Here is a 15194-nt window from a genome sequence, read left to right as displayed (position 1 = left end):
CACAAGGATGGGCAATAAGTGCCAGCCTTGCCTGTGATGCTCACATTCCATGAATGAACAACACAAAAAATAACTTTCTGAATTTTGTAATCTGTGCCCCTACTTATGAAGCCCAGAATCTTATATGCTTTATTAACTGCTTTATTAGTGTCCTACCACCTTCAGAGATTTGTGCACAAACACCCTTATGCCCCTCTCTTCTTGCACGCCCTTTAAAATTATGCTGTTTCGTATGTATTATCTTTCTTCATTCTTCCTACCATAATGTATCACCTACACTTTCCTAGTGTTGAATTTCATCTGTTGTGTCCCTGCCAGTCTATCGAGGCTCTCTTGAAATCTATTATTGTCTTCTTCACTGTTTATTACATTTTCAAGTTTTGTACCTTCTGCAGATTTCAAAATTGTGCCCTGTACCTCCCAGGACCCATTCATTACATCAAAATACTGAACCTTGGGGAATTTCACTCTATATCTCCTTCAGTTTCAAAATTAGCCATTCACCATGACTCTCTGCTTTTTATCCCTTAGCCAACTTAGTATCCATGATGCAACTGCCCCTTTTATCCCATTGTCTTCAAATTTGCTAAGACTAATGTGTGATAAAATATCGAATGCCTTTGTGATAAAAACAGAAAATGATGGAAATACTCAGCAGATCTGGCAGCATCTGTGGAGTGAGAAACAGAGTTAGTGTTTCAAGTCGAATATGATGCTTCTTCAGCACTGGACTTGGAATGTTTATCAACTTGCACTGCTCTTATCCATCTTCTCTGTTAACCTCATCAAAAAACAGTCAGGTTGGTCAAACACGATGGACAAATCTGTGCTGGGGCTCCTTTTTAGTATATGCATGCCCAAGTGGATGTCAGTTTTCACCAAGATTACTGTTTCTAACAGCTTCCCCATCATTGATGTTAAACTGACTGGCCCTTAATTGCCAGGTTTATCCTATTTTTTGAACAAGAGCGTATCATTTGCAATCCTCCAGTCTTTTGGCACCACCCCTGCATCAAATGTGGATTGGAAGATTGTGACCAGAACCTCCTTAATTTCTATGCTTACTTCCCTCAGAAACGCAGGACCTGGCGGCTAATCCACTTGAAATGCTTCCAGCATTTCTAGTATCTCATCTTTATCTTTTTATTTCAGCATCCTCCTTGTTTACTATATCTTTGGTAACGTACACTTGCTTAGTAAACAGCACAGCACATAGTACAAAGTACTAATTTAGTACTTCAGCAAAGGCATCCATTTTGATCCCTAAATGACCCCACAGTTCCCCTGAAAACACTTTTACTGTTAATATGCCGACAGAAGACCTTTGAATTCCATTTTATTCTAGCAGTCAATCTATCCTTGTATTGTTTCTTTGTCCCTCGTTTCCTTTTTCACTTTCTTGTATTTTTACATTCAGCATAATTCTCCCTTGTATTATGAAGCCGACATCTCTCATACGCCTCCTTTCTTGCCACTCATCGCCTCACAACATTCCAAAGCACACTGCAGCCAACACTTTTTGAAATCACTTATTTTAGGAAATGCAGCAGCCAACTTGCACACACAAGGCCCCTCAAAACCATGGAGATAAGAAATTGATAATCTATTTTAGTGAAGCTGATTGAGAGATAGATGTCAGCCAGGACATTAGGGAATACTCCTATACTTTTCTTCAAACCAGTGTCATCAAATCATGGGCATGCGGGGTCTTGGCCTCTGCATTACAATTGGGGCTTTTTGGTCTGCAAGAACATTCCTGGCTTTCCAAAGATGTGGTGCTGTAAGTAATTTCTGTTTCCACTTACCATGCACACTTAAGCAAAGCTCTTCAGACACGAAATCAGCAAATATCATTTAGTAAATACAGATGTCTCCAATTTTGCAGTGAGTATTTGAAAATTATTTTGTTGATTATTTCTAACACTTTCTTCTGGAGGAAAACACCTGGACCCCCTTAACTGATTACTCACATTTAATAATGTGATGCAGCACTGATTTAGACAAAGCATGAAGCTGATTGAAGTTCTTTGGGCAAATTTTGTCTTTTGAAATTATGTTTGTCAGACTCTGCAGCAAGCAGATACCTCAATGAGAAAAATATGTTTCTCTGGTCAGTTTTGCAGAGACTGTGCAATAAGTCAACTAATGCAACATTTCAGCAGCTACCAGTGCAATAAAGTTATATTTATATATATATATATATATAGGAAAGTAAATAATTCACAATGCACAAAGGAAAATAAATTGAGAATAACTTTATTTTTCAGAATTTTTGTCTGGAAATTTACTTTGCTGCTATAACTTTGCTGCAAGAGCATTGGGAACCCTCTTCCAGCAATGGATTGACAGCTCCAAGAAATGACTGGCCTAGCTCCTTTATGAGATTCCTCACCCACTGGATTGTGCATCATTCTCTAACTGAAAGATCGTAATTGGCCACTAGAGGGTGCAAGAGCACCACACCCTCTGCTCTTATATCCTATCTCGTGAGGAGGTGGCTCATATTTTCTCAGCAATTTTCCCATGGTTCCCATTGTCTGTGCTGAGATCTCACTATGTGGAACATCAGACACACAAACTGGCACTTCAATCACCCTGTGAAGAGAAACAAATATCTTTCCCCACCTGGCATTGTATAAGACTTTGATCATGTGACCTTGATTTTAATACTCTCCGTCTGGCGGAAACCATTTCCCCAGTTGTTTTGGTCAGTAAGCAGCATGAAAATGAGATCCAGCCGTCAAAAAGGGCCAAGCCAGCCTGTTGTCACTCCCTGACTGACCAGCCTAGGAATAAAAATCAAAGCCCTATGTTTTGTTTTAACAAGAATTTCAACAGCATTTTTAAAATCTGCTTTTAGTACAATTATGCATTCTAAAATAATTGAACACAGGTGCCAAAAAGCAGTAACCAGTTATTATTGGCGGTGGTAGCAAAAATATCCATTGTAAATCTGATTTTTGAAAAGATATTATTTGTATATATTAGAAATAAATGACAAAATTCAGCATGATAAAAAGAAAGACTTGCATTTATATAGCACCATCCATAATTTCAACACAACCCAAAGTGCTTTACAGTCAATGAAGTACTTTTAATGTGTAGTCATTGTTGTAATGTAGGAAATTTAGATGTTCCCCTTTTTTAACACCTATATCTTGCCCATCATGCTTGATACTTTGCACTCCAAAATATGTCTAAAATATCAGTAAGGGTGGAATTCTGCTAGATACCATTGATAGACATGCAATGTTCAGCTTACAGTTGAATGGTGCTTACAGGTTTTCATTCAACTGGAAGCGAAGTCCATTCAGCGGGTGTCAATCCTTAAACCACCCAAAACTGATTCACATAGCCTAATGAGGTATTGATCTGCAGGTTCTTGTTTTATTTTACTTTAAGTAAAAATGATTTCATATTTTCATGTATTGTTATATAATCATAACTGCCCTGCTTGTGGTTGCATCACTATTTCAATGTCTTGAGTATCACAACCTGTTGTTTCAGAATGTGGAATTTAAATCTAGGGCTTATCAGGGCAAATTTCCAGAGGGTTATCTGTCTAACTACTCACAGGCTGTTTGACCTGATAACCCAGAACTGCCTGATGGTTTTCTTTGAAGCAAATCAGGCCTTACGTCTAGTAAATGGATGGCTTGGGAATAACTCTTTTGGGGAAGACTACTGTATACATCCCGCCAGTCTGAAAAACAACTGTTCACCTTTATCTTTACTTTCTGTTGCATAGCCAGTTTTGTATCCACACTGCACCTTTCATTTCATGGGCTCTAGCAAGTCTATTATGCAGAACTTTGTCAAATGCTTTTGAAGAATCATATACACAACATGAACCACATTCTCTTCATCAACCCTCTCTGTTACTTCGTCAAAGAACTCAATCAAGTTAGTCAAGCATCATTTGCCTTTAATAAATCCATGCTGACTTAAATTTTTTACTCATTTGCCTGCTCTCATACTGTCTATGCCATTCTTATTTATTTTTTAGATCTGTGTGCTTTCTATATTCAGATTGGTTTTCCACTGTGTTAGAAATATATTTATCATAAATTTCTTCTATGACATTTTAACCTCTATGGCCCAGATTTTTGCCACATCCGAGAGCCTCACTGTCATGGCGAAAATGCTAGAAGTACTTGAAAACCTGAACTTCCCATTTTCACAGGGGTGAGAATGAGGGTGGTTCATGTTTTGTGCATGCATGGTTTATGGAGACAGCTGGTCAGTTAAATTATCAGCTACCCCCAGTAGCCTAGGATTGTGAAACCTGAAGAGTGCAGATTAGATCTGATAAGAGCAGGTCTGAACTTTGAGGATTTGTTTGGATAGCCAGAGTATCCCTTTGGAGAGGTAAGGTAACCTTTTGGATCTGGGACATCTTTAAGGTGCCCTTTGCTGAAGGTTGGGTGTTCTTGGTGGAGGTCAGGGGCCTTTTAGGGGGGTTAAGGTATGCTTTGGGATTGTTAAAAGTAAGCATAAATATGTGTAAAAGGTGCATAATTTCATTGCTGTCAAGCTCATTGGAACTGTCAACAGACCTGTCAAAATCAACTGTCAAGAGTGTCAAGAGGACCTGTTAAAAGTGTCAAGAGACATGTCAAGAGAGTCTATCAAATGGGAGCTGTCAAGGCATTTAAAAGTACCGCCCTTTAAATCTTTGAAAAAAAAATGTCTGGACTGTTTAAAAAAAATCATTGCTTGCTATTTCTGTTGGCATAAGCCTGAGGGTTTCCACTATTGGATTACCGCTGCATGACTAATTTCACAACTAACCATTATCACAGTAGGGTGCCTCCCATTTCACAGTTTGACAGCTACAAGTGGTTATAGACTTTTTGAAATGGGACTATGAATTCCAATGCTTATTGTGATAAGGGATTGTGCACTTGAATGAAATGTCTATTCTTATAAGGCTTTATGTGATTGAAGGAATGGAAATGTAGTAAATGAATTTTTATGAATGATAGTTTTCTTTCATTTAGTGAAGACTGCATTTGACACAAAGAACTTTATTTTATCTCATCTCTACATGGGTTCTGAGGTCTGCTCATGTAGGTACTGAGGTGAGTTAGCATGGTAGGTATAAGGGCAAAGGGCAGTGGGTGGCTTGCATGGATTGGTGTGAGTTGGCACTGACTTCTAATTTAGCCTGCACTCCTGGATTGTAAATCTGATGTCCAGGCAGCCAATTTTAGAAGTCAGGTTTACAGAGTTGGGAATTTTCCTAACCCTGCACACCTGACTCGCAGACAAGAGTCCTATAACTTTAGTCATCCAGGGAACTATAGCTTTGGATGCCCTGCCTTTCTCCCTCATGGGAATATTTTTACTCTGTTCCTAAACCATCTCCGTTTTGAAGGCCTCCCACTTTTTAATGGCTGTTCTGCTTAACAACTTTTGATGCCTATCCACATGGGCCAGATGCCTTTTAACTCATTGAAATTATCCCTATTAAGTATTTTTATGCTTGACTATTACTTGCCCACTTTCATAAATATTCTATACCTGATGATGTTATTATGATCACTGTTCTCCAAAAGTGCTCTCATAGAGACATGCTGTTTTTGCCCGACTTCAGTAAGCAGAATTAGATCTAGCACTGCTTCATTCCTGGAAACACAGTGATTAACAAAGTTCTCTTGTACATGTTTCAGAAATTCCACATCACCTTTGTCCATATCACTGTTATTATCCCAGACTAAACTAGGATAAAATGATGTTCCCCTTTATCTCAACTGTAAAGTTCAATTGTAATGTTGTTCCTCTGTCTCCTTCCCATTATTTGGCGGTCTATAATTACAGCCAGTAGCATAATAGCTCCCCAATGTTCCTTAATTCTAACCAAATAGACTCTGCCTTTCACCCCTCAACTGCATCATCCCTGTCTAGTGCTATAATAGTTGCTTTGATCAATACTGCCATATCCCCTTTTTTACTTACCTGTTTTTCCTGAATACCTTGCAGTCAGGAATATTAAGTTCCCAATCCTCCCTTCTTTCAGCCAGATCTTTGTTATTACCAGTATAACATAGTTCCATTTGGCAACTTGTGTTTCAGCTAATCAACCTTATTTACCCCATTAAGTGCACTTATGTACATGCACTGCACACTCATCTTCTGCCTTGTACTCATCCCCTGTCTAATCCCTTCCTATTTCTGAACTATTCTTTGCTGTAGGACTATTTGTCTTTCCCAGTCCTCGACACACCTTGTTTCTGCTTGCTAATGTTTCATCCTGGTGCCTCATCTTGGTGTCTATCCCCTGCCAAGTTAACTTAAACCCACCCCCACATTACTAATTAACCTTCCTGTGAGAGTGTTTATCCCAACTCTTTTGAGATCAACTACCACTTTGAACAGGTTCTTTTGCTGCAGAACTGGTTCCAATGTCCCAGCGATCTGAAGCTTTCCCTCTTGCTCTTTTTTCAGCCACACATTAACCTGCCTTATCCTACTATTCTTATATTTACTAGAATGTGACACTAGGTGCAATCCAGAGATTACTATCAGTGAGGTCCTGCTCTTTAATTTCCTCCCTAGCACCTGGAGCTCTGTCTGCAGGACCTCAGCCCTTTCCTTTCCTAAGCCATTGGTCTTCACATGGATCATAATTTCTAGCTGTTCCCCTTCCTCCCTCAAAACATTCTGCCCTCTTTCAGTAATGTCCTTTACCCTGGCAACATGGAGGCAACACACCAGGTTGGTGTGATTCCTAAGGTTGCAGAAAAGCCTGTCTATCCCTCGGCTGTTGAATCTTCGATAACACTAGCACTTCTATATGTGTCCCTCTGTGCAGTCATTTGAGACACAGTGGCATGGAGGTGCTCTGAACTCCACTCCTCTAAGATGTCATTACCCTCATCAGTATTCAACACTGAAATCTTTTTTTTTGTCAATTTCCTTGGGGATTCTGCATTGTGTGCCTCTTTCTACCCTACAGGATGACCTTCCACTTACTATTCTCCTGAACTCTATGCAATGAACTCTCTGTAGCTGAGGGGTGACCCACCATCTGGAACATGCAGTCCAAATCTTCTGTATGCCCTGCAATGACCCCAGCTGCTCCTCAAGTTTGGAATCCCTGAACTCGAGCTCACCTGAAGGCCTTTCTGGTACACATGGTTATCTTGGACACCGGAAGTGCTGTGGAATTCCTACTTGGCACAGGAATTGCTGGCAAAGGGTCTCAGCTGTTCCATCATTTTCTTAAAAGTCTATCTACTTGCATTACCATTTTTGTCAGTTTACACATATTGTAAAATTATTTATGCAGCCCAGATTTTTGTTTAATGTGATTTGGTTTCCTTTGATGTTGGTATCCTTGCCTTAGTTAATCTTAATTTTATCCCATTAGATCTAATTATTTACTCTGATTATTCCCTCGGTTTAAATTACTTACAACCTCCTCTATTTGCACTAAAATCCCACTCTCATCAGATTAACTTTGCCATGTGGTTTAGCAGATACTCCCAGCTCTGTGCACAGAAATCTCAGTCCTAAATAGCTCAAAATCAAGACCAAGGCAAATGCTAGGAATCTGAAATAACAGCAAAATGCTGGATATATTCAGCCAGCTAGGCAGCATCTGTGGAGACAGGGAAAGGGTGGTTGGGAGGGGGTGGTGGGGAGTGGAGGAAAGAACAAAAGCAAAGAACTATGATAGGATTGAAGGCAAGAAAGATTTGCTGGCAAAAGGGATGGTAGCACAAGGCAAAAAGGGATGGCATTGAGACAAGTAAAGAAACAAAAGATGGGGGTCTAGAGGAGATGTAAATGGCTAAAATAGAACTATTATCTAGAGCTGCTGTCAGAAAAAGTGGGAGCCGTGATTATGATCTAAAATTGTTGAACTCAATGTTGAATTTGGAAGGTTGTAATATGCATAAGTAGCTTTATTTTAATCTAATAAGACTCACGAAACACTGCAGTCACAATGTGATTAAAATTGGAGTGACCACCTTTGAATTTCATAAGAATGGAATCTATACAGGTAATTTATCAAATTATAGTTATTTATTTCACAGCCACCCACAAGGGTCAACAAAGAATCAATTTGTCCGCAATAGAGGCCACCAATTGGCAGTAAAAATTAATGATATTGCATTTAGGAAATTGCCTCTGCACAATTCTGCCAGAAGAATTAGTTTACACTGTAACAGCTAATCCATCAGCTGGCCTGCTGGTTCATAGCTGGCCTATTCATTCAAAAGCAGTGTGTGCTGGAAATCTAAAATGTAAAAAGAAAAATATGGAAATACTCAGCAGGTCAGGCAGCATCTGCGGAGAGTTAATGGGTGAAATCTTCTCACCTAGTCCCTGCTGGGACAGCGGGACCATCTTCTGCTTGGAAACTTGACTCTGATTTGCATGACTTGCTGTTGTGTGTGTTCAAATGGCAGAGGCTGTTAGCAGCCAAAGTGCAGTATCCAGGACCTGGATACAGAGGCAGAAATGCTTCAACGATCTTATGAGGTCTGGCAAGATGAGTGTCCTACAAAACTCAGCTGGCAGCCATCACTCTCTCACCTCCCTAGCATTCTCCTTCACAGCACTCCATTGACCGACACACATTACACGTTCCTTTCTCTCCAGTCCCCTTCTAAAATTTGGATCTCAACAGACAACACTCACTCACCTCCACCCTAATGCCCTTTCGCTTCCGTATCTCACAGCCACCCTCAACATTCACCCTCCATTGTCAGCAATCAGTTTAGTCCTCACACTCCTAACTCTCTGTCTGTTCTCATTGCAGAAGAGAGCTCAAAACCCCAGGGAGAGGCAGAGAACTCAGAGTGGATCTGCAGCCATGGCTACCTGGCCGTGATGGAGGAAGCCCAGGAGATTGACAGGGTGGCGCCTGTACAGCGTGGTTGCTGATGGAGAGATAGGGGTGGCCTTGAGACCTGGAGACAGCATTAGATGAAGCACTGCATTTGGCAATGAATGGTCCTCACGTTGAATTAATGTCACCAATACTTCAAATGTCATGATCTGCACAATGCTAATTTGGAAGCTATTTCATCTATGTTCAGCATTAACTCATGTCCTTTATCTCCCACAAGTACATCACAGAACCCAATGGAGGAATGCAGGCTTAAGCTTAAGGAGTCCTCAGAGGAGAACCAGCAATCTGAAGATGCACATCAAAGAACTCCTATGCACCCTCCACCAGCACACGTACATACACCTTGGGTGGTCCAATATCAAAGATAGATAGGACATGAGAACATAAGAAATAGAAGCAAGAGTAGACCATACAACCCCTCGAGCCTGCCCTGCCATTCAGTACAATCATGGCTGATCTTCTCCCTCAACACCACTTTCCCACCCAGTCCCCATTGAAGGAGATGAAGCAGTTAACCTCGGTGCACAGAAGGAATGAATTAACTGAAACTCTGACTCATGGTCGGTTTGGAGAACATTAACAACTGGACAATGCCATATATTTAATGAAATTATGAACCATGATCAGTTACTGGCAAGAATAGAAGATGCATTAACACCTGAACGATGCTATGAACTAAGTGCCCATCACCATGAGGGAAATCACTTTATCTTCTATTGTGTAAACAGCAGGGGAGGAGATAAGGAATTGTCTTTGACCTTGCAGTTCTGCATAGCTCAGGAGATTGAAAGATCAGGATAAAGATGTATGGAAGACCAGGTGATCCAGCAGGCTGTTAACTGAATCTATACCTGAGGCCCAGGTGTGTGATAGTGTGACTGGGACACTAAAAAAAGACAACATCAAAGCAAAGAGACTGCAGTCAGGTGGAGAAGGACAGGAACCGGTCATCTCCAGATCCAGGCCTACAATCAACACCACGAACAACCAGCTGTGTGGGTGATTGTAACTTTCAGTCAAATCATAAAGGGGCTTGTACTGGGGTATTGTTGGTTTAATAAACTAACGAGTTTAAGGTTGAGCCAAAACCTGTTTGTTGTGTGTATTTTGTTCTTGTAATTCCGGGGCCCAAGAATCATTGTAAGGGGGAAGGGAACAGAATCCCTTACACCATATCCCCTGATGCAGAGAGGCCAAGTATCTGTCTATCTCAGCCTTAAATATATACAATAATCCACAAACTGCTGAGGTAAAGAATTCCAAAGATTCATAATGCTTTGAGTGAAGAAATCTTTCCTTGCCTCAGCCTGAAATGATTGGCCTCTTATCCTGAGACTGTGCCCCCATGTTCTAGATTCCCCAGCCAGGGGAAACAAGCTCTCAGTGTCTACCCTGTCAAACCCCTTCAGAATCTTGTATGTTTCAATTAGATCACATTTCCTTCTTCCAAACTCGGGAGAGTATAGCGCCAGTTCAGCCTCTCATCATAGGACAGCCCTTTCATCCTAGGAACAAACCTGGTGTCACCTTGCTGCACTGTCTTAAATATGAAGACCAAAGTTGCACCTGGTATCCTAGGTGTGGGTTTCACAAAAGTCCTGTAAAATTGTAGCAAACTTCCTTATTCTTGTACTCCAACCCCCTTGCAATAAAGGCCAACGTTCCATTCGCCTTCCTAGCTGCTTGCTGTACCCGCTTGATAACTTGTTGTGTTTCTCTTATGAGCATACACAAGTCCCTGCGTGCATTAATATTAACAATTTTTTAAGAAATATTCTGCTTTTCTATTCATATAACAGAAGTGAATAATCTCACACTTCCCCACATTATACTCCACGTGGTGAGGAACACTTCACATGTGAGCGGGAGTAGGGACTGGAGACAGGGATAGCAGTGGGGAGTAGTCCGTTGGAGGGCACAGGACACTTTAAATTCTGTTCAGCTGGACACAGATGCTGGAGACATTCACTAAATGGGTACCTGTGGAGCAGCGATGGGAAATGTGTGTACATCTGTCAGAATTTCCAGAGACAGCATGCACCTTTGCACAGAAAATGGAAGAGTCAACCTCTAGCATGAGTGCATGAGGTCCCAGACATTTGTGTTGATGGTTAGCTTCACTGAAGTCCTCAGAGGAGAACCAGCACTCTGAGGATGCACATCAAAGAACTCCTATGCACCCTCCACCAGCACACATACATACACCTTGGGTGGTCCAGTATCAAAGATAGATAGGACATGAGAACATAAGAAATAGAAACAAGAGTAGACCATACAACACCTCGAGCCTGCTCTGCCATTCAGTACGATCATGGCTGATCTTCTCCCTCAACACCACTTTCCCACCCAGTCCCCATTGAAGGAGAAGAAACAGTTAGCCTTGGTGCACAGAAGGAATGAATTAATGGAGAGCCAGACATGGCAGACCACTGAGTGTATGCTGGCCTACACCAATGGCCTGCTCACTCTGGCTGAAATTTTGCAAAGCATCAATCAAGGAATAATCTTGGTGGCTGAACGCCATTCTGTTAAGCAGCCAAATACTATCCTGCTCTTGGCCCTGAGATGGAAAATGGAGAAAGCCTGATTGCAGTAGGGGCTCTTAAGGTGTTCCTGTTTCAGAGCTCATGCCCTCCCCCCATAAGACAGAACCTTATATGCTGCCACCTATCCTAATGACTGAGTCTTCCCTTGCACAGGTTCAGGTGGGACAGTCTTTGGGCCCTTAAGGACTCCAAAATCCAGACAAGGTGCCCTAACCTCCTGTCCTTGCAAACATCACTCTGCCACACATCCACTGACTGATGAAAACCCACAAGCTGTTTGAAACCATCCTTGCTGGGCCTCACTTGCCACTCCATGATAACCTGTTCAACCCACCTACTGCCCACCTTCCATCTCGCTACCCCATAAGGAGCACCGTTCCTGAACATGATGTACCATGATTCCTTTGGATCAAGAAATGGGAAACATGGGAAGTCACTAACAAGCTGGTGACAAAGCCCACTTGTTGAACGACAGTGGTCCTTGCTAAATAGGTTCAGGATAGGCCAGGGCCCCTGTGCAGCCAACCTCCACAGCTGGGGCCTCAGTACAAACCCCTTACGACACAAACAATGCTGCACACTACTGAGGAGTGTCCCTTCTACAGACTATGTGGCTGACTAATCACCTTAAGCTCAGCAAATGAGGAGGCTATTGTTTGGCTTTGGGAATTTGCATTTGCTAAATACATATATAAATATGTCAGAGCAGGAGAGCCAGCAGCCTGCCTCTAGCTGTGCTACAGGAATAGAACCATACAGAAGTATGAGGAAAAGAAGTTGCACAAAGGGAATCACATAGATGCTTAATGACATTGTTAGTGTTAATGACATTGTTAATGTCCTAGTGATGCTCTTTATTTGAAGGAAAGAATGAGTTTTTGTGAACTAATGATTATCATGGTTTCTATTTAGATGGATCCTGCAATGAACCTCGTCAGTTTGATTCCGATGAATGAAATGAGCAGCCTTGCTGAAGAAGTAAAGCTGTGACTGTGATGGGTGGCTGGGTGTCTCTAGACTGGTGAAGACAGCGAACCTCATTTTGAACAAGCCAAGGAGCTTGCTGGCTGTAATATGCTGTATTTTAATTTTGTTGTACCCTTCCTGTGACTCTGTGGTGGGAGTCCTCACTGGGGTCATCATCCAGATCTTTAATGGGTACCCCTTGACCTTAGGCGTCAACTGCTGAGGCTATATGGACAGAAGACCTGTGGAACTTGAGACCGAAGGATGAAATGGCCATGGTAGCTTCGTGGATACTTGGTACACAACTGCATTATCCTCTTGTGGCAGTCACACACTACTGTGTCTTTCTTCTCCTTGTGCTTACTTAGTACTTAAACATCAAGGCACCAACCACGCATAAGAACTTGGTTAAAACAAAAATACATCGGTTCATTTCTTAAAGATTTGAGAAGTTGGTAGCAGTATTACAAAGTTGGAGAACTTATACATATGCCTGAGTTGGTAGCTCCCCCAGAACAAACTGTGACTAAGGGCAGGATTTTGCCCTTGATGGGGGTGCTAGGTAGGGGTGGTCAGGAAGCCGACCGCCACCTGCGATCGGCTCTGCACCGCGATTTCACGCGGGTGGGCCAATTAAGGCCTGCCCTGCATGGATCTCAAGCAGCAGTGCTGAGCGCTGCCTGTGTGGGGCGGGGGAGGATGGAGAGCCAGGCCGGCGCGCAGTTCATGCATGCATGAGAAAGAGTGCTTCAGTCTCCCCGAGGCATAGAACTGCCTCAGGGAGATTGAAGCGCTTTTAAAAAAAATTAATAAAGACAGTAAAAATTTAATAAAACTTGTCCCCTCATGTGACTCTGTCACATGAGATGGGATATGTTTTTAATTCCAAAATAAAGTTTTTATTTAATGTGTATTAGCTTTAGGAAACCTCATCCTGTTTGTGGACAAAGTTTCCTAAAAGATGTAAAGGCTGCTTGGCCTTTTCGCTTGCCCGCCAACCATTAGGTTGAATGGGAGCGTAAATTTCAAGTTAATGAGGTTGTTAATGGCCTTAATAGGCATTTTAACTATCAGTGGGCGTGCAGCCGACTCTGGCGTGCGCCTGCCAAACAAAACATCGTGAGACTGCATGATGAAATCGGGACACACGCCCAACGTTATCATGCGTTATTTCATGCTCTGGCATGTCAGGTGCTCACCCGCACACCCAGCATAATATTCTGGCCTAAACCTGAATCGCATGATACATTGGATAAGTTCCCGTCCAGTGATGTCTACAGAAAACGTAACCACATCTACTTAAAGGCAATACACACCAGGTGCATATTAAGGGAGTGGAGACCCTTTCGATTTACAAATACTCCTAGTAGTTCTAATGGCTCCTTCATTATCACACAAGTGCAGGCAATGGGCACCAGTGACCTGGCTGATGTTGTTTGGGCTGCAGATTGGGAAATCCAATGTATATCAGAAACTGATCCGGAAGGATCCCAACAAGAAAAAATCAAGGACTCTGGTCACTTTGACAGCTGCGGGAAACGGGTGGCCACCTGCTCCTCTTGGGCAGCGGTCTTCTTCCAAGAGGCTACAAAGGCCTGTGACTGCATGCAGTGAGGGCCTGCGCATTCAGAGCCTCTGCTATTGGAGAGGTTGAGGAAGCTGACCCTTGGCCTATAGATTCAGTACTGAGGGTATCACCTCCTTCAAGGTGCAGCTTTGTGATAAAGCTCTCTGTTTTGCTCAGCTGCAAGAGGCTGTTGAGAAGGCTGCTGCTGCTGGAGTTACAGCCCCTGTTGCTGTGGCAGCAAAACTGGAGGATGCTACACCTCTTCCTCAGAGGTCCAAACAGCTTGAGAATCCATAGACTCCATTGACAGGGAAGTCTCACACGCAGCAGAGTGAAATTACCCTCAATGGCATCCAAGGCATTGGCATTAGTTGCAAAAAGTTACCAGAAGACCCCAATAAGATCAGTGATTTTAGACTGAAAGAACTCCTCCTGTCAGTGAAAGCCTTTCACAAGTTTGCCAGTTTCACACTTTACACTATTGATATCATTTCAGTTTCACTCTATAATGAATCTACTGTTTCATCTTTTCCAACCTGATGAGTTACAGACACAACCTGGACCTCATACCCAGGTGGGCAAGACAGATTCCATGTGTTACAGGCAGAATGGATATATTGTCTTACTGCCTGTGATCAGTATATTCTGTATGAAAAAGCGGTATCTTTTCTTATCCTTGTAGTGTTTGTCCCATTTAAATTAATCAGCAGCAATTTTTGTGCCTTTAAAAATAAAGTTTATTTATTCTCACACATTTACCCCGAGTTAAACGCAATATCTCACATACTCATTCTCACACACTCTCACATACACAAAGATTAGATATAGAAAAAATAATGCACTTTTACAGATTATAGTTATCTCAGTCTCTGATTTTTGAATTCCAGTCTCACGTGGGGCAGGCCTGTAATGTCTTGGATAGTTTTGATGCTTTAAATTGAAGTAAAGGTCTTGAAAAGTGAAGGATTCTCAGTGGGCTGTGAGCTTTCTTATTGTCGATTTTCTAGGAGGTTGGTCCCCACGGGAACTTTAACTGGAACAGGTTATGTGCTCTGGCTGCCTGATGTTTCGCAGCTTTCCGAGTCTGAGTCCCAGAATGGTTAAACTTATGATTTGGTGGCTTTTGGTGAAATTGCCAAAAACAACTTTTGCTGATTTTTAAAAGCAGACAAAAACACATGGCTAACTCACCAGGTGACTTTCACAAGGTCAAAGTTCTTTCTAAATGAGGAAGTAGGGTTCATGCAGATTT

The 15194-nt window shown here is 42.0% G+C and overlaps 1 protein-coding gene across 4 annotated transcripts in view; it reads left to right on the top strand.

The window, feature by feature from the left end:
• The window catches only part of trmt44 (tRNA methyltransferase 44 homolog), a 62522-nt gene extending 52571 nt beyond the window's left edge, over positions 1–9951 (top strand). For 2 of the 4 annotated variants that reach the window (XR_005943288.1, XM_041189382.1), the window contains one exon: positions 2268–2938. The gene's annotated coding sequence lies outside the window, so the exon portion shown is untranslated. The other 2 variants (XM_041189390.1, XM_041189368.1) reach the window with 2 other exon arrangements.
• Positions 9952–15194: the final 5243 nt, after the last annotated feature.

Source organism: Carcharodon carcharias, chromosome 1 (assembly GCF_017639515.1).
Source record: "Carcharodon carcharias isolate sCarCar2 chromosome 1, sCarCar2.pri, whole genome shotgun sequence".
NCBI classification, from domain to species: Eukaryota; Metazoa; Chordata; class Chondrichthyes; order Lamniformes; family Lamnidae; genus Carcharodon; species Carcharodon carcharias.
The sequence above is the reverse complement of the archived record's forward strand: the minus strand, read 5'-3'. Positions and strand labels throughout refer to the sequence as shown.